The sequence below is a fragment of the Neofelis nebulosa genome, chromosome 6, assembly GCF_028018385.1.
Source record: "Neofelis nebulosa isolate mNeoNeb1 chromosome 6, mNeoNeb1.pri, whole genome shotgun sequence".
Lineage (NCBI taxonomy): Eukaryota > Metazoa > Chordata > Mammalia > Carnivora > Felidae > Neofelis > Neofelis nebulosa.
In genome coordinates this window covers 136210796-136236076 of record NC_080787.1, presented here as the reverse complement: position 1 = coordinate 136236076, position 25281 = coordinate 136210796, and positions in this window count along the sequence as shown.

Here is a 25281-nt window from a genome sequence, read left to right as displayed (position 1 = left end):
CTTCAACTCAGGTCACAATCTCGTGGTCTGTGAGTTCGAGCCCCGTGTCGGGCTCGGGCTGATGGCTCGGAGCCTGGAGCCTGCTTCCGGTTCTGTGTCTCCCTCTCTCTCTGCCCCTCCCCCATTTTGCTCTGTCTCTCTCTGTCTCAAAAATAAATAAACGTTAAAAAAGATTTTATAAATTTTTTCTTCATGTTTTAATTTGTATTTATATTTTCTATTGTTTGTAGCTCTGGGTAATTTTTTTCCAAACTATTTCACAGTTTGCTTGTCTTCTCCGGCCTTTTTATGCACGATTTTACCCATTCCTTGCATTTTAGATGTTAGTGATATATATTTTTTATTTCTAGAAATATGTTTAAATCTTTTCTAATCAGTCTTCTTAAACAGCGTCATTAGTATTATTAGTGCTTTATTTCACATTCTTATTTTTTAATCACTTAAATACACTTATTTTGGAGTCTTTTTTATACTGTTTTAAAGTTTTAATTAGCATGCTAATTGTCCTCTTATATTTGCTGACTTTCTCATAGTGTTCCATTTTCTTGTATGGTTTATAATTTCTTAGGATTCGTTCACCTGCACAATTATTTACCTGTGGGAGTCATTGTGATCTGGGTTCTTTATAAAGTAGTGTCCTTTTGTTGCTTGTCTGTTTGCTTCTGTGAGAAATACTATGTTCCACTGATTTAGAATCAGTTTTTTAAAACTCATTTCCCAAATTGAGTGTCTTGTGCCAGTTGGCGTGGTACACGTTAAGATCTCACACCTAATTAGATATACAATTTTAATTTCTCTTGGGAAATTTAACTTTTCCCTACCCAATATTTTTAACACACTACGGATTTCTTTGCCACTTCTAGTTCCCTTTTCATGGAAGACATGGCTATTTTAAGTTCTCGGCCTCATGTTCCTGGATAAGTGTTAAAAACCTAGCCTTTTGCTACCCAGGTTTATGTGGCAATCTGATGGGTTCTTTTTTTTCCAGAGGTAGAGGCATTACTCATACATTTGTTCTTTCATTTGTGAACCTAGTATATATATATATTTTTTATTTCCTTTAAGAATAGTTTTGTATTTTATGTTATTTGTAAATATTAGTCTTGAGAGACACACACACACACACACACACACACACAGAGAGAGAGAGAGAGAGAGAGAGAGAGAGAGAGAGAGAGAGAGTATGATCCAGGAAAGGGTAGAGGGAGAGGGGAGACAGCTGTCTGTGCTGACAGCAGAGAGCCAATGCAGGGCTCGAACTCACTAAATGTGAGATCACGACCTGAGCTAGAGTCAGACGCTTAACTGACTGAGCCACCCAGGAGCTCCCAGTTTTGTGTCTTAAAAGTGTTATATTTACTAAGTATTTCAACATACGTTTGGAGAGGAAGTAGAGACAACGTGTATTAGGCTAATTTTAGTTAATACATATCTTTGAAAAAAGAGTTTCAAATATCTTACCATTTCGTGTCTTTACTTATGTAATTTTTCTTTCCTGACCCAATGATTCTGAAATATAATGTAGTTTAAAATTTGTAGAGTGCCTTTCAGGAATATATGCATGGCTTTATTTTATTGGAAAAACTTCAGCCTTGATAGAACATGTTCTAAAACTTGGGTTACAGCTATAATCTTCAGCGCTGAACGCGAGGAAAAGTCATCATTCTGCTGTTGTTCAGACCTTATGTCATTAAACCTTACTGGGAATTTGACATTGCTGCTTACTCCTCTTTCTTTTTTTAATTCAGTAACACTAAATTGATAATACTTCTTGGTCTCGTCTGTTGCTTCTTACCTGCCTGACTTTTGCTGTCTCTTATTGGACTTTTGTCTGGCCTTGCCTTCCTGAATACCTCTACTTACCTCCCACTCTGTACCCCCTGCTGTGTGGAGCTGCAGACAGAGCACAGTTTTCTCCTTGGAGAGTGAATGAGAGGTGTGAACATGAGCAGTTGAGAGTCCCCAAAAAGATATGCTGAAGTCTTAATCTGTAATATCTATGAATTGTGCCCTTAACTGGAAATAAGTTCTTTGCAGATGTACTCAAATTAAGACGAGGTCATTAGGGTGGCCCCTGATCCAAAATGACTGTCGTCCTTGTAAGAAGAGGGAAGTGACACGTGATGTCATAGATACACAGGGAGAATGCCATGTGATAACAGAGGCAGAGACTGGAATGAGGCAGCTACACGGCAAGGAATTCTAAGGATTGATGGCTTTCTCCATCATTTAGGAGGAAGCAAGGAAGGATTCTCCCCTATAGCTTCAGAGGGACCTTGGCCCTGCCAAACACCTTGATTCAGACTTCTGGCCTCCAGAATTGTGAGACAATAGATTTCTGTTGTTCTAAGCCACTCCGTTCGTGGTTCTTTGTTACAACAGCCCTAGGAAACTAATAAAGGTCCTTTAGGGAAGCCTTGACTTTCTGCATTAATGAGCTTCGTCACCTCTTAAGCCTTTGCGCACAGTGAAGATCACAAAATCCTGTCATCAGACTTGAAAACCTTTTTAGATGAATACGCATGAGTTTCCATTTTCCTTCTTTTTTCCTCATAAATGCTCATCTTTTCTTATGCTTCCGGAAACAGTCTTCTTACTCAGTGAAGAAATGAGATTGCCTGCCCTTTATTTCACTCAGTCTGGATCATTCCTAAGGGGTTAACTCGGGGCCCCTGCCCCGTCTAGCCCACTAGGGCATCTCTCTACCGCCCGGCCCTGGAGTATGGCAGGAAATAAAATGTTGAGATGATCAAAAAAGATGCAGCAGCTTACCATTTTGTTCCTATCAAGTGTTCTCTTAAGATATTTTCATCCAGCTCGTCTACATGCTATATTCATGATGAGTCAAGCAAGAGTAACCTCCTGGGTTTTCTTTGGGGTCCAGCACCCCTATCCTTTAACAAAAGTGTATGCTGACCCTCTGAAACTCTTTTTTTTTCTGTAGATAACGACTCTCCCACAGCATCTCACAACTCTCTGGTAGAAGTGAGCCCTTATGGATTGCTTTAAAATGACTTGGAGTGGGAGAAAAGTAGAATCATCCTGCTCTTTTTATAAAGGTCAGACTGACTGGCTGCCTCAAATGATCACACTTATTTTACTCAGTCACTTTTTCCAAACAAGTATGAATATATTTCTGATTTCTTTTTCTCTCCAGTGACCCCCATCCACCCACTCACCACCTTTTCTTCTTAGCGTTTTCCCCTGCTGCCTCATCCACCTGCCTGCTTCCAATTTCCAAAAGAAAGCATTGCATAAAATATGTGCCTATTAATAATATTACTAAGAATTGTAGATGATGGAAAATATGGCAGAAAATAAAAGCTGTTTGTCAAATATGAGTCTTTTGGGGAGTGCTGGGGTGCCCCGAGGGAAGAGTATGTGCCCTTACATCTCAGAGCATGTGCCCCCGAACCGCCATCCCCACCTTACGTCCCTTCAATCTTCTCCTAATGCCTTCACGTGGGCTCACGGCTTCGGGAAGAAAAAGTTGGTGTCAGGCTCACCTACCTCTCGCATCCTCTTCCCGTACAACCTGTTCCCATTATTCTCCTTTTTGAGAAGTTCCATTTGCCCTTAGATGCTAAGTGATGCATGCATTTACAAGGTCTTCCTCTTTCCCATGGGGTCAAATCCTGACTCTGTTAGCTGTCAGCAAATTCCCTAACTTCTTTAGATCCAATCCATTTTTTATCTGTAAAGTAGGAATGACTGAAACTACCTTGCCGCGTCTGTGTAAGAATTGAATAGCGATGTTCGTTCCTGGCCTTGAACGAGCATTCACTATAACAGGTAACTGGTTATTATCGTTGTTATTGTTAACGTTTCACTATTCTTTCAGTAGAATGGATTCTTCTGCAGGTCCTTTAAAACAATCCCTATTTGGTGTGTATGTCAGGAAGTAGAAATCTTTGTCTACGTATGAGCAATTTTGCTATTGCTTTCTGAGGTTTCTTAGATGTCATCATCCCTTATGAGGCCTTGCTGAAGGAGTGGAAAGGCAGCTGGTCCCTTGCGTCTCTTGTTTGTCTGGGAGCCCTTGTTGAAGTGGGTGTACAAAGACCGGCCTGATAGGCAAACAGCGATCAGGATCGAGCTGGTGAAGGGCACGGGGGCTGTAGCCATGGGAAAGCCTTGCTGAGGAGCCTTGGGTATGGGTAGCAATGTTTTGATGCCAGTTTTCCAGTTGCTTAGGTGCTTATTAATGCATCTTTCCCCCAACACTTATGTGAAGTCAATAGTAAACTAACTTTACAGATGGAGACCCAAAGTGCTGAGCTTGCTCTGTCCAAGGTCAGCCAGCTGGCTAGTGGGAGGGAAAAGGTAACACCTAAGGAATTTCTCCCATCTTCCCCCATAAAGGCAAATGCTACTGGTACTTAAATAAAGGACTCTTTCTATGCAGCTCCAACATGAATTTAAAATTATGTAGAAATCAATGAAGGGGGAGAAATTTACTTTGACCCTTTACATTGAAAATGTAGAAAATGATAAAGTTATTAAATAAGTCTTATGTTATTTGTTAATTGGTGAGGGAAAATGCCAATTAAATAAATTAGTTTGGAAGACCCAGAGTTTATCACTTTGTAAAGTTTTTCCTTTGTCTTATATTTTCCTTTCCTACATCTGTTGGCAGGTTTTTGTGGAGTCCCTGACTTCCTCCCACCCCTTTGATAATACTGTGTTTGAAACAAATAGCAGGAGAAAGCAAGTAGGAATTTCATTTTCAGGGGTTATTTTCTTTCTGCCTCTATTTAATCAGTGGTTTGCTGGTTTGTTAACTTCATCTTGTCAGGGGATAAAAGTGAAGTAAGTCTTTATAAAATATATTATCGATTTTACCTAACTCTAAAAGTGAACATGAAAAATTATATAACCCTTAAATGTCTTGGGCTTGGAGAAATGCCAGGGAAAAATTTTTAAGGAACAAAGGATATATTTAATCCCTTTTACTATTTCTTTCTACTGCACTAAGGACAAAAAAGCATGCAGTTGGGAGACAGGATGATTGCCCTGAGTTCCTGAGCTCCCCTTTCTCCAGCCAGGAGAAATTGAGAGCCATTTACCTTCTCGAATTTTTCAGTTTCTTGCTCCATATATGGTAGAAATTGTAACTTCTATTTGTCCTGTCTGACGAACAAATGAGATAACATATATGGGGGAACTTTGTAAATTGCATACTGGGATGTGTCAACCTGGCTAGGCCGTGGTACGCAGATATTTGGCTACCCATTCTTCTAGATGTTTCTGTAAAAGTGTTGCTTAGATGAGCTTAACATTCAGATCAGTAGACTCGGAGTAAAGTATATTACCCTCCATAATGTGAGTGGGTGTCATCCAATAAGTTGAAGACGAACTTCTCTGGAAGAAGAGGGAGAACTTCCAGCAGACTGCTTCAGATTTGAACTGCAATTCTTGGGCCTCCAGCCTGCTGGCCTACCCTGTGTGTGCACTTTGAACTTGTTAGCCCCCACAATCCCATGAGACAATTCCTCAAAATAACTCTCTTTCTCCCCATATATAAATGTACAGATTCTATCGGTTCTGTTTCTCTGAAGCCCTTGCTAATACACATACCATTATACAAGACAAAATATTTTTGATAAGCATCTTTTGTTTTCATTAAAAACATTTAATTTTCTCTCTTATTTTCTATTGCTTGAAAGAGGTTAACTCCTTGATAAAGAGATCTTTCCTTATATTTTTGGATCAGCTTTATTGATTCATTACAATAAACTTCACCAAGTTTGTGGGCATTATGATAAATTTTGAGAATTTTTCACAGTAGCACAACTCACCAACATTATTATGGAGGATATTTCTATCGCACCAAAATTTCCAGCTGTGTTTTTGCAATCAACTCCCTTCTCTAATCTTCTGGGCCCAGGCAACCAGTGATTTTCTTTTTTCTGGAATTTAATAAAAAATGAATTCATAGAGTGCATAGTCTTTGCTTTACTTAATGCATTACTTTGGACTCATCCAATTGTTGCATATTCCTTTTTTATTGCTAAGTAGTACTCTACTGTAGGAAAAAAATCACGTTTATATATGCTTCAGTTGATAGGTATTTGGATTCTTTCCATTTGGACTACTTTGAAGGAAGCTACTATGAACATTTGCATACACATTTTTGTGTGGAAATATGCTTTCTTCTCTCTAAGTAAATGTATTAAGGAGAAATTGCTTGGTCATAGAGTCAGTGTATATTTGTCTTTTTAAGAGGGGAGCCAGGGGGCTCCTGGGTGGCTCGGTAGGTTAAGAGGGGAGCCAGATTGTCTTCTAAAGTGTATTTCATATGCAATGTATGGGGATTCCAGTTGTTTACCTTCTTTCAAACACCTGTTAATTTAAAACTTTTTTGAATGTTTATTTGTTTTTGAGAGAGACAGAGACAGAGACAGGGCATGAGTGGGGGAGGGGCAGAGAGAGGGGGAGACACAGAATCTGAAGCAGGCTCCAGGCTCTGAGCTGTCAGCACAGAGTCTGACATGGGACTCGAACCCACGAGTTGTGAGATCATGACCTGAGCTGAAGTTGGACGCTTAACCAACTGAGCCACCCAGGCACCACAAACACCTGGTAATTTTAGCCATTCTAGTGAGAGTATCGTACCTCATTGTGGTTTCAGTCTGCATGTGGTAATGGTTAATCACGTTGAAGATCATATCTTGTGCTTATTTGCCTTCTGTGTATCTTCTTTGTTGAGCTTTGAATCCAAATATATTACTCATTTGAGAAATTGATTATTATTAGGTTGTGAGGATTTTTTATATATTCTGAATACAAGTCGTTTAATAGATCTATGTTCTACCCTGTGGATTACCTTTTAATTTTCTTAAAAATCTTTTGAAGAGCAAATGCTTTCATTCTTATGAAATTTGATTTATCAATTTTTTTGTGTTTTTTGTGTCTTACTTAAGAAATTTGGCCTAATTCAAGGTCACAAAGATTTTCTTCTATGTTTCCTCCCAGAAGTTTTGTATTATTAGTTCTACATTTGTAGGTCTATAATGCATTTGTAGTTAGAGTTTTTATAAGGTGTGAAATAAAGGTGGACTCGATTTATTTTGTTTTAACCTTAGATGTCCAATTGTTCAAGCACCATTTGTTGAAAAGATTATTGTTTCCCAACCGAATTACCTTGACACCTTGTTGAAATCAATTGACTACATAAATGTGAGTTTATTTCTAAAATCTCTATTTGGTTCCATTGACCTGCATGTCTATTTTTATGCCACATCATGCTGTTTTGATTACTAAGATAGTACAGTTAATCTTTAAATCAATGGAATATGTTCTCCAACTATTTTATTTGTTTCCCATATTGTTTTGGCTGGTCTACACGAATTTTATAGTCAAAATGCCAATTTCTGAAAAAACAAAAGAAGAAAAAGAAAGCTTGATGAGAGTTTTATCGGATTGCATTGCATCAATATTAGTTGGGGAGAATTATCTTTAAAATATTGAGTATTTTCTCCACCAAAAAATATTAGAACTAAAAACCATTTCAGTACAGTTACAGGATACAAAAACAATACACAAAAATCAGTTACATTTCTCTTTACCCAATAAAATAGGAGAAAGAGAAATTAAGAAAAAATATCATTTAAATTAGCATCAAAAAGAATAAGTTACTTAGAATTAAATTTAACCAAGGAGGTAAAAGATCTGTCTGTACACTGAAAACAATAAGACATTGATAAAATAAGTTAAAGAGGCCACAAATAAGTGGAAAGATGTTCATGAATCAGGAGAACTTATATTGTTAAAATGTCCATACTACCCAAAGCAGTCCACAGATTCAGTGCTATCCCAACAAAGTTCCAATGGCATTTATCACAGAAATAGAAAAAAATAACAACTCTAAAGTATGTATGGAACCACAAAAACCAAAGTAGCTGAAGCAATCTTGAGAAAAAAAAAAAGCAAAACTGGAAGCATCATGCTTCCTGATTCCAAACTCTACTACGAAGCTATGGTAATTAAAATGGTGTGATATTGGCCTAAAAACAGACATATAGATTGATGGAACAGAATAGAGAGCCCGGAAATAAATCCATACGTATATAGTCAATTGATTTTTAACAAAAAGGCCAACAATGGGGAAAGGATAGTCTCTTCAATAAATGCTGCCGGGAAAACTGGATAGTCATGCAAAAGAATGACATTGAACCCTTACCTTAAATCTCTCACAAAATCAACTCAACATGGATTAAATGCTTGAACATAAGACCTAAAACCATAAAACTCCTAAGAGAAAGCATAGAGGGTGTGCTGCTTGACATTGGTTTTGGCAATATTTTTTTGAATTTGACACCAAAATGGCAACAAAAGCAAAACAAAAAACAAAACAACAATAACCAAAAAACTCACAACCGCCACCCCCCAAACAAACAAACAAAAAATACAAGTGGGACTGCATCAAAATAAAAAGTGTCTGCTCCTCAAAGGCAACTGTCAACAAAATGAAAAGAAAACTTATGGAGTGGGAGAAAATATTTGCATTCCACATATCCAATAAGAGGTTAATATCCAAAAAAATAAATAAATAAATAAAAGAAAGAAATTCACATGACTGTATAGCAAAAAGAAAACCCAACCCAATTAAAAAATGAGCAAAGGATCTGAATAGATATTTTTTTCCAAAGATGACATAAAAAGTGACCAACAGGTACATGAAAGGTGCTCAACATCACTAATCATTAGATAAATGCAAATCAAAACCTCATGAGAAATTATCTCACTTGAGTCAGAATAGCAAGTATTAAAAAATAAGTAAGTGTCGGTAAGGATTTGGGAAAAGGGAATCCTTATGCACTGTTGGTAGAAATATAAGCTGGTGTAACCACTATGGGAAACACTACAGAGTTTCCTTACAAAATTAGGAATAGAAATGCCATATGATCCAGTATTTCCACTACTTGGTATTTACCCAAAGAAAATGAAAACACTAATTTGAGAAGGTACATGCACCCCTATATTTGTTGCGGCGTTATTTATAAAAGCCAAATATGGAAGCAACCTGTGTCCATTGACAGAAAAAGAAGACATGGGGTGTACACACGCACGCACACACATGAACGCACACACGCACACACACACACACACACACACAAACACAAACACACGGGACTATTACTCAGCCATAAAAAAAAGAATGAAATCTTGCTATTTGTGACAACATGGATGGACCTAGAGGGCAATATGCTAAGTGAAATAAGTCAGACAGGGAAAGACAAATACCATACAATTTTACTTACATATGTCAGACAGGGAAAGACAAATACCATACAATTTTACTTACATATGGAATCTAAAAACAAAACAAAAGAACAACAAAAAACACAGAAAGAGACTCATCAAAATGGAGATCATTGCCAGAAGAGAGGGGTGTGGGAAATGGGCAAAATAGATGAAGAGGTTTAAGAGGTACAAACTTCTAGTTATAAAACAAATAAACCACAAGAATGAGAAGTACAGCAGAGGGACTATAGTCAATAATGTAATTATTGTCTATGGTAACAGAAGGTAATTACACTTATTGTGGTGAGCAGAGCATAATGTACATAGTTGTCAAATCCTGTTGTATACCTGAAACTAATATAATGTTGTATGTCAACTATGATTAAAAAGAATAAGCACGTAGCTCACTGGGAATTTATCTTTATTTCCTCTAGGCTCATCTACCAAACTCAAGTAGATCATTGAGGTTAGAAAATTAAAGGTCAAAGAGGCTACTCTTTGGAAGTGCTGGGGAGAACTGAAATAATTGTCCTCTTCTCTGGAAGATGAACCATTGCAGGAGGTTATTACAGACCCCTAGAGTCAAGCCTTACAGATTTGTATTTTGGCTGTGCCCCTTACTAGTTGTGTGACCTTAACCCCTCTATGCCTCAGTTTCCTTATCAGTAATATGGGTATAAAACCTTATAAAAATCGTACTTTTGAAGTGCTTGGGTGGCTCAGTTGGTTAACTGTGGCTCTTGGTTTTGGCCCAGGTCATGGTCTCATGGTTCGTGGGTTCAAGCCCCACATCAGGCTCCACACTGACAGTGCACAGCCTGCTTGGGATTCTCTCTTCTTCTCTCTCTACCCTTCCTTTGCTCGTTCTCTCTCTAAATAATTAAATAAATAAACAAACAAACAAACAAACCCTAAAAAAATAGTACTTTCACCATGTGGCTGTGGTTAATACATAAAGGAATAAAGGAATACACAATATGAGCTCATACATAAAGTGAGACTTGGAAGAATATCTGGCACTCAAGATTCATTCAAATGTTAGCCATTTTATAATTTTGTTGTTGTTGTTTATTTATTTTTCAGAGAGAAAGAGTGTGAGTGGGGAAACGGGTAGTGAGAGAGGGAGACATAGAATCTGAGACGGGCTTCAGGCTCCAAGCTGTCAGCACAGAGCCCGACGCCGGGCTCAAACCCATGAACTGTGAGATCAGGACCTGAGCCAAAGTTGGACACTGAACCGACTGAGCCACCCAGGCCCCCGTATAATAATCTTTATTTCAAAACTATTGATAGCCTCTTCAGTGTACTCAGGAAGTAAAGTTTTTCCTTGGTTATGTCTGTTTCGGTTCCTTTACCTCCGTTATCTGTGCCCAATCCTACAAGGCTTTGCTGTCAGCTCTGCTTCCAAGCTGCAAATGGAGTTGATAAAATAACCCCTCATGATTGCTTAAGATGCTTCTCCTCCCAGGAACATTTGCATTTTTATAGGAGACTCAGGAAGATACAAAAACGTCCTGGTTCTACCAAATTAATTGCTGGCTCAGGCCATTCAGACTGGTCTGCTATGCTGTACAACTTCGGGGTGCCCTGCTTGTCAGCTGATGAAGAAAACAATTTGGGATAGTGGTTTGTAACATTTACACACTGGCATCTCTAGGATTTGGAGGGGATGTAGAAAGCAAACTCAAAGGACTCTATTTTCTCCTACCAACCAGTGGGATCTTTAAGTTTCATATAGACATCTATTGACTTTAAGAAGAAGGTTTGAAGTCCACAGTTTAGGGTACAGTACTTTTCCCCCCTAATAAACAAATCGATGGAATGGGAAGATATTTTTCACCAGGAGGGTATCTAAATCCCTATGACTCTGACAAAACCAGTCCAATTTTGGAAAATGCTTGTGATTCTCATGATCAAGTATCCTGTTACTACTGTTCAGAACACACAACCTTCACTTCATCTTTGTAGGTGATCTGGACCCCGTGAAGCTTGGTGAAAACCAAGTGTCATTGTATGACTGATACAGTGAATACTGAGATGGCTGCATTCTTCAAATGCCAAAGGTCTTGTGATTTTCTTATCCACAAATATTGTTTATTTAGCAAATCCAAAGGGATTTGCCTAAAATGCTTTTTCCCCCTGATTATGGAAATGATAGAACAAAATTTCTCACATTCTCTCCATTCTCTGCTTTTGACTTTCAAGATCTTATCTCTCAGACTTTTTCTACATTGACACATCTTTTAAATATAGTCATTCACTATTAGAACGGGAAGAGGCCTTCTAAAGGGGCATCTTGAGCAAACTCCCATCAGGGAAGAGATTTCTCTTTATCATGTGTCACAGAAGCCTACATTTTCAAATGCTATCAACGGAAATAAAGTGTAATATTTCTTTAAAATACAGAGCACATCCTATGAAGACTGGCATCTGAAAACTGCCTGAGCTAAGTTTCATAAAATGCCTGAGGTGGTGTAAGTAAATGTTGGGTCCCCAAGTAAAAATGATAGGAAATACCAGCAGTGGAAGGATTGCAAGAGTTCAAACGATGCCTACATGACCGGATATTTTCTTCTTTGATCAAAGTCTTATTTCCCCTTCCTGTGAGCAGATCTAATGCCTGTCTCCTTTGCTCATCCAACCAATTATGTTTCCTGCTTCTGATACATTGTCTGCTTCACTGGCCTCCACTCATGATTCATTAATACAGAACACAATAAGCCCCTATTAATCCATACCTGGGGATGGCTGGGCAAAAGAGATGTGTAGGTTATTGGTTGTGCTTTCTAGGTGGAAAGAGTTCGAGAACTGGCTGTGATCTCTAATCCTGGTCAATTAAACAGACTCAAAAGGGAGTCTTGGGGTATAGTGAACTAGGCACGAGTGTGCATACACTATGGAAATTTTTGTCTGTGCTCCCAATCTTTGACTAAAAGTTGGTCATTTGAGCCCTTCACGCTTAGGTACACACTTTGGTTTGGTCACAGACTAACATCCTCTCGCCAAGGATGGATGGGCCCCATCATGTGGAGAGGTGGCCCCTTTGAATTGGCAATGGCCCTGGGTTTGTTTTAATATATATGTTCCATAGAGTTACTAAGAAAGGAGCTACCTAAAGTGGAAAAATTTTCTGTGCAGCCAACACGGATTGAGTGTGTGTTCATATACAACTCAAGGACTTGTGGTCAGATGTAGGAGATGACAGAACCCCTTTTACTACTTTGCCCTGGCTTCCTCCTTAGGACTCACTTCCCTTTCCCACCCACCCTTTTATTTATTTATTTATTTATTTATTTATTTATTTATTTATTTATAAAGTTTATTTCTTTGTTTTGAGAGAGTGAAAGAGTGAGCAGGGGAGGAGCGGAGAGAGAGGGAGAAAGAAAGAGAATCCCAAGCAGGCTCTCTGACCTCTTAGCAAGGAGCCTGACATGCGGCTGGAACTCAGGAACCGTGAGACCTTGACCTGAGCCGAAATCAAGTCTTAGCTGATTAAACCACCGAGGCGCCCTACCCACCCACCATTTAGGTACCACAGCGCTCTCACAAATTCTCCCTCTTGCTCTTTGGTTCTCTTAGCTTAAGTCCACTTATAATATTTTGCTGTTAGTTTACAAGTGAGTTTGCCATGGTTATTCTACTCAGAGAGGGCCCTCACACTTCAGTTATCCTCTGTAGCTCTTTGGAAAAAAAGGTTAGTGTTCCATAAGTTGTTAAGAGGTATTCTAACTGGTCAAGTATGTTTGGCAAAGCCACATTCTACATCTCTATATTTTTTACCATTAAACATGATGATTCAAACCCATCTCAAATTTAAGCGGGAAGAAAACAAACCAGAGTAGTAGGTCGTTGCTTGATTCATATGACTGGGAAATCTGGAGGGGGAACTGGCCCCAGGGATTCCACCAGGAACCCAAGATATATCACCAGATCTTCCTTGTCTCCCTTTACTGGCACTCCCACCCTCAAATCTTTCAACTGTGCTTGTACCTGCGAATTTTGTGATCTTCTTGCGTGGATGGCTTTGTACCCTGCACTGCTGGGTTGGTGGCAATGAGAGGAACACATTCACAGGGATTTTTAAGCTAATGCCATCCCAGTTTAGTGGCCTCCTACATTAAATAGAGAGCCTTCTTGCTAGGAATGTGTATGCCAAATCTCAGAACAGGCTTTCATTTGCCTGACTTGGATTGTAGTCTAAATCTGGGACGATCACCACAGCCAGCAATACTAGCCTATTGTGATTGGCCAACGTTTGGTTCCTAGGCCACGTCTTGTGACCAGGGAAGCAGCTTATAGTGATTGGCAACTCTAACAGGATTCGGTAGAAAGTCTAAGGGGAAGTTCATCAGAGGAAAGAGGGTATTAATGGCACAAGTGGGAGAAATGACATCATGCACGTAGTACCAGTGACTGTCCCTAAACACCTGCCTATTGAAATCATTTGGGGAGATTTAAAAGCCATTGATGGGTCTCACACCCAGTGATTCTGATTTAATTCATCTGGGATGTGGCCTGGGTTTTGGATAAGGAATTTCCTCCGCATTCTAATGTGCAGCCATGGCTGAGGACTCCTTGTCTAGTTGCTTTTTCAGGTCATCGTCTTACACCTTTCCAAATTAACCCTAAATCTCAGTTCTCTGCTTCACAAAAGCTTTGATTTCAGATGGATATATTCAAGACTCACTCCAATTTGATTTCAAACTCCTTTTCCAGTCCTATCTTCCACTACTATTTTTCCCCAAACTATGTTGCAGCAAATGTGGAGTGTTTCCTGATCTCTAGCCACCTATACAATACCTGGAGTTTCTCATGTGTAACTATACCATTTCTTCAGCTCACAGCAGTGCTGGAAATGCCCAATATGGTTGCCACTAGCCGCATGTGGTTATTGAACACTTAAAATGCGGCTAGTGTGATTGAATTTCAAATTTTATTTCAGTATACCCTTTTTAAAGATTTACTTCTTTATTTTGAGAGGGAAGGGGGGAGGCAGAGAGGGAGAGAGAGAATCTCAAGTAAGCTCTGCGCTGACAGTGTGGTGCTCAACATGGGGCTCGATCTCACGAACTGTGAGATCACACCTGATCCAAAATCAAGAGTCGGACACTTACCTGATGGAGACACCCAGGCTGGCCCCTATTTTAGTATACTTAATATAAATCTAAATCAAGTTAAATGTAAATATACCTACTGGCTACTCAGGGCAGATAGAAAGTCACCATTCTGTTAAAATTTACAAAATCCCTTTTGTGTAACTCTCCTGAAGCTTCTCTGATATCTCCAGCTGAAAGACTTATCTTATTCCTCTTACTTACTGAGCGCTCAAATTGGACATGGGAAGGACACTTATCTATACTGACCCATATTGTTCTTCCTGTCTCTCCTGATATTAGACATTTTTTGAGAGAGGGAACTGAGGGGGCTTGTGTTTAATAAAAACTCAGTAAGCATTCATTGAACAAAGGCAGACAAAATTGCACCAGCCATAACCATCGGTATGTACTTACACAATGCAGAAGCACAAAGGCAACAGATACATGTATACTGGGGTTCCCATGTTCCAAAGTGTCGCCAGGGAGATGGAAAGCACGTGTCCTGGCTGTGTGAGAGAAACCGGGTCAGTAGAATAGGTGGGAGAGAATGACTCATCCATAAAGTGACCACCGGGTGATAACCTATTTTGTTTGGCTCTGAGGCAAAAATAATGGTGGACATCGAAGGTACTAATGATTTTTTATTAAAATAAATGAGGGGCACGGCATGAGGGGCACTGAGACTATACTCTAACACTTCATGAAGGGTTCTGGGATCAGTCCTAGTAAAACAGTTAAAATTCAGCCTGGCCCACGCTTTTTTTTTTTTTTTTTTTTTTTTGGGTGCAGAATTCGTTTGTAAAATGATGAACTCTCACTTCCTAAATTTCCTGCAGGTGCTCCCGGTGCTGGGGAAATGTCACTGTGAGAAGAATAGAAAACTTACTCCAAAGAGTATTGAAGACTGACTGAATCAGGTCTGGAACATTATTGAAACGGTAAGATAAACTCAAGTCCTTTCTGATAAAAGAAAAACTCTTTTTTAAAAAATGTAGTCCCTTCTGAATTATGGCCAAGTGTCACCGGATCATTTTCAATGAAGTTTTATCTATTAACAGCGAGGAGATGGGACTAGGTTCTGGGCTCCTCCTGGGAGCCCTGCTGCTTAGGTTTCTCTCCCCTGAGATCCCTGGTAATGGAAGCAGCTGAAGCTGGAGGTCATTAACATTTTGAGAACACCGCAAACTGACACTGTGTAATGTTATGACATTTCATCTCAAGACATTTCATCTCCTTTAATCAGTGTTTATGTTGGTGATACTTCATAGTTATTTGCTTTCACATAAAAATGGAACACTTCGGCATGTCATTAACATACGAGTAATTTATTTATTACCCCTTGCAATTGTTTCTAGCTCATTCTTTCTCTCCCCACCCCCATGCCCCCCTTCCTGTGTTCCTCTTTCCTTTCCCTCCCTTCTCCCCTTCTCCTTTGCTCCTTTTTTTTTTTATTGTTTCTGACTTTAAAAAAAAATTTTAACATTTATTATTGAGAGACAGAGAGTCAGGACATGAGCATGGGAGGGGCAGAGCAAGGGGGAGACACAGAATCCAAAGCAGTCTCCAGGCTCTGAGCTGTCAGCACAGGGCCCAACACAGGGCTCGAACCCACAAACGGGGAGATCATGACCTGAGCTGAAGTCATACGCTTAACCCACCGAGCCACCTAGGCACCCCTATTGTTTCTGACTTTTGCTTTCATTCATGGTAGTTTTGAAAGTGCTTCCAAGTTTTCCTTCTGCTTTCTTCTTGGCAAGTGGGTGGTCTTGGGGTTCACACGCCTCCTTCTTAGTAAACTTTAAGTACAGAGTCTGGAAGAAATACAATTTCACCTCTCTGAAAAATGCTAATATTCCTCATTGTCCTTGGTGAGGAACAACTCCTTCTCTGCACGCTGCTCCATAGATGACTTTCTTCCTCTCATTTGATTCAGATATTGTCATGAACTTTTAGTGTCTGTTTTCATGGCTCCATTTCCCTTTCTTCCTCGTGTGGGGACACTTTATCTTACTTTGAAGCGACTTAAACTTTTCTTCCCTTCTCAGATCCCTTTCATTAAATGCAAACTGATTGGCCATTGATTCTTTTATATTAAAAAAAATTTATTTCTTAGCATAAGTAGATGGTTGTGCATTTAATACCAGGGGCTAGGTGTCATTTTCTTTATTCGAGAATAAATAAACAATTTTTATTATACATTTCTTTTTAGGCTGAGTGGTCAAGATTTAACCTCAGTCTAAGGAAATATTTCTCAACCTTGAGACTACTGACATTTTGAGCTGGGTAATTCCTTGGTTTGGGGGACTGTTCTGTGCACTATAGAATGTTTAGTAGCATCCCTGACCTCTGCCTACCAGAGTCCAGTAGCACTTCCCAGTTGTGACAGCAACAGGTGTCTCCAGACATCGCCTAATGTCTCCTGGGGTGCCAAGTAGCAGTACATTGAGAACCCCTGGTTTAGTGGAATGTCCCTCATTTTTGTGTGGTTATGTCTAAGTTCTAGGGCAGAGACTTGAGAGAAGACGGAGATGGCTTTTCCTTGAAACTATTCTTCATCCACATAAACTCTTCATCCACGTGGGCTCGTCCAAGGGGTCCCTATTCCCATGGCGACCTTACACCTTCCATCTAGGAAGGGCTCTCAGAACAGCTGTCTCTGCTCTGCCGTCAGGCACAAGCGCCATTGTTCCTGCATTGTTGCAGGATGTTCTACGAGGTGGCCTCAGGCCTGTCCCGGTGCCATGCTGGGGAGACAAGATGAGGGATAGGAATACAGGAATCTTGAATGGCTCTGGTTTTCCTCCTGGGGGTAGTGGCCCAGTTGGGTGTGATCTTGGATTCCCGATTCCCTCTTGGGAGACCTTCTTACAGGACATGCTCCTCAGGAACCCATAGTCGTTTCAGCTCTGCTTCTGCTATGATTCTCCTTGTCCCCTGCGGTCCTTACCATCTTAATGTAGTCTGAAGACAGGCTGGACTAGTTCTTTATCTAATTTTCCAAATATGGTGTTTTATGGCCTGGGATTTATGTACTTCCTTGTTGTACTTTTGACACCAAAAAATGTTTTCTCTGCTTCTATGCTATATTATCCCTTCCTAAAACAACGAATTCTTCTGAGTAAATGGGTAGAATAAAGGATACAAGAAAATGAGAGGAAAAAAAATATATATATACACATACGTATCCCCATCACTTGTTTATTCTGGTGCTACATTTTTAGGGGAAGATAAATAAAGGGTAAAGAATTGGGGCGCCTGGGTGGCTCAGTCGGTGAAGCATCCGGCTTCAGCTCAGGTCATGATCTCAAGGTTCATGGGTTGGAGCCTTGCATCGGGCTCTGTGCTGACAGCTCAGAGCCTGGAATCTGCTTCGGATTCTGTGTCTCCCTCTCTCTCTCCGCCCCTCCCCTGCTCATGCTCTGTCTCTCTCCCTGTCTTGCAAAAATAAATAAAATGTTAAAAAAAAAAAAAAGAGTAAAGAGCCATCTATCTTATCCTCAGTGTACAGAAAAATGACTAGGCCTGTGGGGAAGCAGGGGATTCTCAGGGAAGCAGAGCTTAGATGATGGTGCTTCCGAGCTGGGTATCTTGGGAATAGGACGAAATTAGGAATTTCCCATGAAATTGGGAATCCAGGATGACAGTAGTATCTGTGCACTATGGTTTTGCTTTATACTAAAGACGCAAGGGTTCCTTAGTAATCTCCTGCAGTTCTGGTCGTCTGATGCTCATTACTCTTTGCAAGGCCTCTTGTCCACTCCTCACCTCCAATTTCCCAACTTACATTTGGCTTATATCATTCTCTTTGAAAGCATTAATGTAAACCATGCATTATTTCACGTAGTTTTAAGTTACATACGTGGTGTTGTGTTTCTTGTTTTTGTCACTGATTACTTCGTATTTAGGATCTGATGGGCCTAAGGTAGTATCATTTTTCTTGTTGTTTTAAATTGCATTCCTCTGATGACTAATGACTTTGGACAACAATCATATGTTTTGTTAAACCTCTGGGTTTTTTAGCTATGAATTGACCCAAATATCCTTTACTCATCTTTAAAATTTGAGATTCTTATAACTTTCTTCATGTGCATATGAGTTCCTTATATATCCCAGATAATAATTCCCTTGCGGTTTTAGACATGGCAAATATAATATCTCTGCAACATCTTTTTGTTAACTTTGTTCACAGAAATTCTTAATTTGACGTGATTAAATGCATTAACGATGCTTTTGGAATTTTGTTGAAGAAGTTCCTCTCTAACCTAGGGCACATTATCTCCTGCCTTTATGGTTTCTCTGGATTTATTTCTTTAATATATCTGGATTGTATCTTTATATGTGGTAGTAGGTATGGATTTTCCTCCACTATGAGCAACTATCATCATTTACTAAATAGTCTGATTTGTGATGCCGTCTTGATTATATAATAATAATTCTGAGATATGAGTCTTTCTCACAGAAATTATGGTCTCGAGGTCAGTTTCTCTCTTTTTGAATGGATAGCATACTGTTTTTAAGAGAACGGCTTTGTAGTAAGTCTTAGCAGCTGTGAGGCCAAGTGTTCGTCTCATTTGCTTATCATTGTGATATTGTCTAGAATCATGATTCAGGGTTGCTTGTAAGCAAATAAGTAAGGACTGTCAGACCACACACCAGTATTAGCGGGTAAACTAACGGAAGTGGAAGTAGTAGAAGGTGCTGGGCCTATTGCATTCTGGGGAAGAGCACAAAAAGTAAGTAGGAATAAACATTAGACTCTGAGAAAGGAACTCTAACTTTGGGCTGCAGGGTTGTTAAGCCACGTAATTAAAAAAGCACTAGCTTCTAGAAATTGTAGAATTGAAAACCATAATAAATGCACTTAAAGCTTAATGAAAGTGTTACATAGGGTAATGGAAGCAAATAAATAGAAAATTAGTGAACTGTGATATAGATCTTTAAAAATCCTATAAAACACGGAGGGTAGTGACAAGTAGATGGAAAATGTAAGTGAGGTTGATAAACATGGAAATTGAATTTAAGGGCCAACATGTATCTAATTAAAATTCCCGAAGGACAAAATGTATGCAATTTCATCTACATAAATCAATAATAATGTCCAAGTTGTGGGGTAAAAACAAAGCAACAATGAGCTAAATGTTTGGGCTACAATAGTGGGAAACTGGGAGGAGGTGATTAGAATTTACTTTATCCTAGTAATTGTTGATTGTATTGTTGGGCAGAGGGTAAAGATACTGATTACTGTTAGACTTTGCCAGCTATGCATATTAAGATATCAAAGTAATCACTAAAAAAATAATAACTGAATACTTACATTCCAAAGTTGTTAAAGGAAAAAGACTGGAAAGCAAAAGGGAAAAAAAGAAAGCATGGAAAGAGAAAAAAAAAATCACACATTTTGGGACAAATAGGAAGTACAAAATAAAATGATAGAAGTAAATCCAAGTATACTAAGTTTACTGAGAGACATTAAAACTGGCATAGATCATCAGACTACATTTTTTTTTAAGTCAAGCTTCATTCTGTTTAAAAGAGACACACTTAACCATACATAAGCACACAATATCAACAAAACTTCCAACGCTATTAGATTGCAACGCAAAATTGCAATTTGATCTACAAAATTGGCAATTTCATATGGTTCTAACTAATATCATGGTGTCACAATGTAGACCTTTTGACAGAACGATCTTTATCACATGAGATAAGGAATATCATTGTATATTAATAAAGTTTAAATCTGTCAGGAGAACATAACACCTCTTGAGAATATAGCAGCAGAGATTAAAAATAAATAAAGTAAAAAAAAATTGACAAAATTACAGGAAGAAACAGAAATATCCAGAATGGTAATGGGATGTTTTAATACAACACTCTCAGTTTTTGATAAATGAGCCAGCAAGTAGTTGGAACATTTGAATAGCACAATGAAGAAGCATCATGTAGTAGACAATGTATTTTTTCTATTGGAAAATAGACATATTTTTCAAAATCACAGAAAACACTTTTGGAAATCAATCACATTTAAGACCATCAATTAAGTCTCAATAAATATCAAAGGACCCGTATTATGGAAATACAAAGTTTGTCGACCATAGAGCAAGTGAACCTCAACAGATTTCAATGAGCCAGTATTATACACACCATGGTTCTGACCACAGTGCAATTAATCAGGAGACAAAGAATAATTTCTAGAAATCCCTTGCATTTAGAAATTTAAAAACATGTTGAATAACTCAGGCCAAAGATAATATTAGAAAGGAATTAGAGCATATTTAGAATAATGAAAATAATAATTTTAAGACTACTTCTCAGCCTTGTGGGACACAAATTAAGTAGTCCTTAGAGGCAAACTTACAGACTTAAACCCACTATGACAAAATAAGGTCCCAAATCATGAGCTAAGCATCCACAACAGAAGCTACAAAAGGAACAAGAGAACAAATTTAAATGAAATAGAGGCTAGCGCATAACAAAGAGAAGAGTATAAATCAATGAAATAGAAACAAACGGATGTTAGAATTAATAAAAGCAAAAATTGCTTCCTCAGCAAGAAAAAAATAAAATCCTCCAACCCCGACATAATTGATGTACAAGAAAAATAAACAATATGAGCAATAAAAAAAGAGATATCATTAGAGACAAAATTGTGATAAAAGATAACAATTCTGGAAAACTTTATGCCGAAAACAAAAATTTACACAAAATAGACAAATATTAGAAAAATATACAATAAAATTTATTCAAGAAGAAATATAAAACCTTAATGGATCTAAAACCACAAGCAATTGAATTAATAATTTAAAGTCTTCTCACAAGGAAAATACAAGGTCAAGATAGTTTGTAAGTAAAAGCTATGGAGAATCCAAGGAATACATATCTGCAATCTTATGTAAATTCTTCTGGAGCATAAAAAAAAGGAACATACTTTCAACATATTCTATAGCCCAGTCTAATGATAACACCAATTCCAAAGGCAATGAAAGAAAGAATGATTATAGGCAAGTTCCATGAATTAAAGTATGTTCAGAGTTATAAACGCAATATTAACACATTAAATCCAACAATGTGTTAACAAAGGTAAGGTATCACAATTAATTTTCATATATCCCAGGCATATAAAAGTGATGGCATAGTAACAGATTAATGGGGAAAATGTTCTTATCAACATTTATAGCAAAATATTTGATCATTCATAATTCAAAAATAAATAAATAAATAATTCACAAATAAAAACTCCTGAAAATAGGAAGAGAACTCAGCCTGACAAGTACATCTGCCAATAATCTATGATGAACATAGCATTTAATGAAACATGGTAGGAATTCCTTTTAAAATCAGGAATGCAACGATTGACTACTAGCACTAATTTATCATTGTTCTTGACATTCTCAGTTGTGCACCAGAGAAACATAAAATATAAAGTGATTGGAAAGAAACAAAACTATCTTGATTTTTGTCCTAGTAAAACCCAAGTGACACACAGTCAAATTATTAGCAATAGTGCTAGTTTAGCAATGTTCTTAAATGTAAGATTACTACCTGAAAATATCAGTAGAGCTTAAAAATCAATTGAAAGGATATTTAGCATTATAAAAAATAACACATATAGAAATAAACCAAACCATAGATGTGCAAACCTTTATTGAAAAAAATTGAACTACTAAAAGACATTAAAGAAAACCTACCATGCCTACTATGTGCATGAGAATAACCACGCAATAGAACATCTTTATGATTAGGTGAAGAAGAGGTGACCCTTTTCCTGCACAGGTAGGGAAGTCAGAGTTCACTGACGCACACTCGCTTCCCCTTGTGAGAGAAATCACAGGCTGAGGGGCTCTCCTGGCCCCAAACTGTGCCACCTAGGGTGAGGGGTGTCATGGGCAAAATGAAACCCCTCCTCTTATCTACTTTAACGTGTTTATGCTTGGATTTTTTTTTTCTCCAATCACATGCTGGAATTCTCTGCTGGGCCTCCAACTCCCATAGAGTACTCTCATCTGTGGATGACTAACAAAATTGAAGTTCTGTGGGAAGATGATGGTAAGGAAGTCCTATTCCACCATCTTGAATGTCTCTCTAAGAAGACTTTTTTTTTTAAGTTGATTTACTTTGAGAGAGAGCGAAAGCAAGTGCACGAGTGTAAGAGAGAGATGGAGAGAGAGAATCCCAAGCAGGATCCAGCACTGTCAGCAAGGAGTCTGACATGGGGCTTGAACCCATGAACCGTGAGATCATGACCTGAGTCAAAATCAAGAGTCCATTCCTCAACAAACTGAGCCACCCAGGTGCCCCAAGAAAAACTTCTTAAAGCCAGAAAAAAGTACACAGTTGAGAAAATATTGAATAATTCAACAATAGCAAAAGGAATTTGTTTATCAAAAGGTTCTATAAAGAAAGAGAAAAGACAAAGCTCCAAAGTGGAAAGAGATATTTGCAGAGACAGATTAAGAATCAGCATTCTGAATACAGAAAGAAGTCTTAGGAATTAAAAAGAAAATTCAAACAACAACCCAACAGAAAAATGAGTAAAAGATATGAACAGATATTTCACAGAAATGGAAACACAGTGCGCATTAATTGTATAAAAAAGCAATAAACCTCACTACGGTAGTTCTATTTAAAAGTGCAATGAATTACCATTACATACTTGTCCTATGAATATGTACACAAAATATAATATACATACTTTGTGTTTTAGTACATTTGGGGTGTCATAACAAACAGCTCTAACAGTTTATAACACAACAGAAATTTATTTCTAATGGGACTGGAGCCTGGGAAGTCCAACATTAAGGTGCTGGCGTATTTGGTGTTTGGCAAAGGACCTGATTCCTCCTAGATGACCATCTTCTCACTATAACCTCACACGGCAGAAAGGGTGAGGGAACCTGGGAACTCTTTATAAGGGCAGTAATCCCGTTCATAACCCAATCAACTCCCAAAGGGCCAACCTCCTAATTCCATCACCTTGAGGACTAGGATTTCAACAGATGAACTGTGGGGGAATGCAAGCATTCACCCCATAGGACCTAATGACGGAGACTTCATAAATCAGGTGAGTGTACACAGACTCAACCAGCATGAAAAACAAGTGGCACTCTTTGGTAGAGTTGGACATGCACAGTCTTCAGAAGTCAACAATTGTATTCTTGCATGCATTATATATCATAAGGAAACACTTGCTCATATACCCAAAAGAGAGTATAGGAATATTGGGACATGCATCATAATGGCACCCAACTGGCACAATGTCCTTAGGAAAATGGAGGAGCAAATTATACAATATTCACATAATGAAACATCTATTCAACAGCGAGGTTGAGCTACAGCCCTGTGCATCCCTGTGGGTGAATATTAAAAAGTAATAATTGAGTAAAAAAGGCAAGACCTTAAAGAATGAATACAAGATTTCAATATTATAAATTTCAGAAAATAAGCAAAACAAAATATATATTAAAAGAAATGAGAGAGTGTGATTAAAAATTAAAATTCAGGCTAGTGAGTTCTATTGGCGTAGAGTGAGAACGGAGAAAAGGATGATGAAAAGCAGTCAGTGGTGCCAATAATAGTTTCTTTTCTGATTGGTGGTGGTTCCTGGGTGTTTGCTTTACTTTTTATGTTCATGTTTGCATATGTCACATACATTCATTTCACATGTCAAATGTTCCCAAACAAAAAAGTCCAAGGCAAGTGCCCTTTATCTCTTTATTAAAATGACGGAAATTTGTCAACATGTGCTATTTTTTTCCAATATGCTAAAATAATCCTTCCCTCCTTAAAAATCTATCCTCTTTACCCCCTTCTCTTTATTGTATTTTATTGTATTAGTTTAATTTTTTTTTACCTGTTTACTCTACTTGATAAGTTCCATGTGCCGATTATTTTGTTTGACTTACTCCTCTCAAGTCTAGTCCCCTGCTATGACTTCCCATTAGCCAAATCCAACTGGAAATATGAGAACAAGCGAGTCAAGGTGAAGTAGTTTTCAGCCTCTGAGAGCAGAGGGAAGAGCCAAGAGGTATAAAGTATAGTCTCATTGGTTTCTGTAACCTCATGTACACCTTGCCCATTCAACGTTACATATGGTAGTGGCTTCTTACTGTTGCTGATCCTGGGGTGCATTGATTTCTCTTGTTTATTTCCTAAATATTTCCCAACATATCTAAGTAGCTCTTTCATTAAAACCATTTAATTTGTACCATCTGTGGTAAATTTTTATTCCTGCCAGAACCTTGTTACACACCTGATCATTCTCAGTCACTGCATTTCCTCAACATCTAGAATACCTAACGCAGTAGTAACTAACGAAAAACCAGCAAAAACAAAAACAAAACACAAAACAAACAAACAAACCCCCAAAATAGACTCTTGTAGCTTAGAGTTTGAAATGACTTATTAGAGTATGTGATCCAACTTTCCTTGTTATAGATGTGGTAGCAGGTCTTGAAGAAGCCAAGCTCACTGGGAAAGAAGTCTTGTGCCCAGCACATAGCCCTGGCTAGTGATAGATGGCTTCTTGATAAAAAAAAAAAAAAAAAAAAAAAAAAAAAAAAAAAAAACACCACATACAATTACCACATGATTATATCCCACCAGTAGCAGCTGATTAGGTCAGGACTGGAAAATTGTCTCCAGGATTATAGATTCACCTATTGGCTAGAAGCAGCTCATGAGATATCTAGCATGGGGCCTTAGCCCAAACAAAATGATAGTGATTAAATAAGCCTCATCAGATTCTCTTCCTTGGAGAATTTGACTGCAAAATACCAGGAGAGTGCTCTACATGTAATAAAGGCTAATGCTAAAAAAGACACAGAAATCAGGTATCAGAGGCTGTAAGATGACAGTGGTCACGAGAAACTGTGAGTGTGTAGAGCTTATGAATACTTTGAAGTTCAAAGTACAGATGTCATGACTAAGCAGAAGCTAAAAG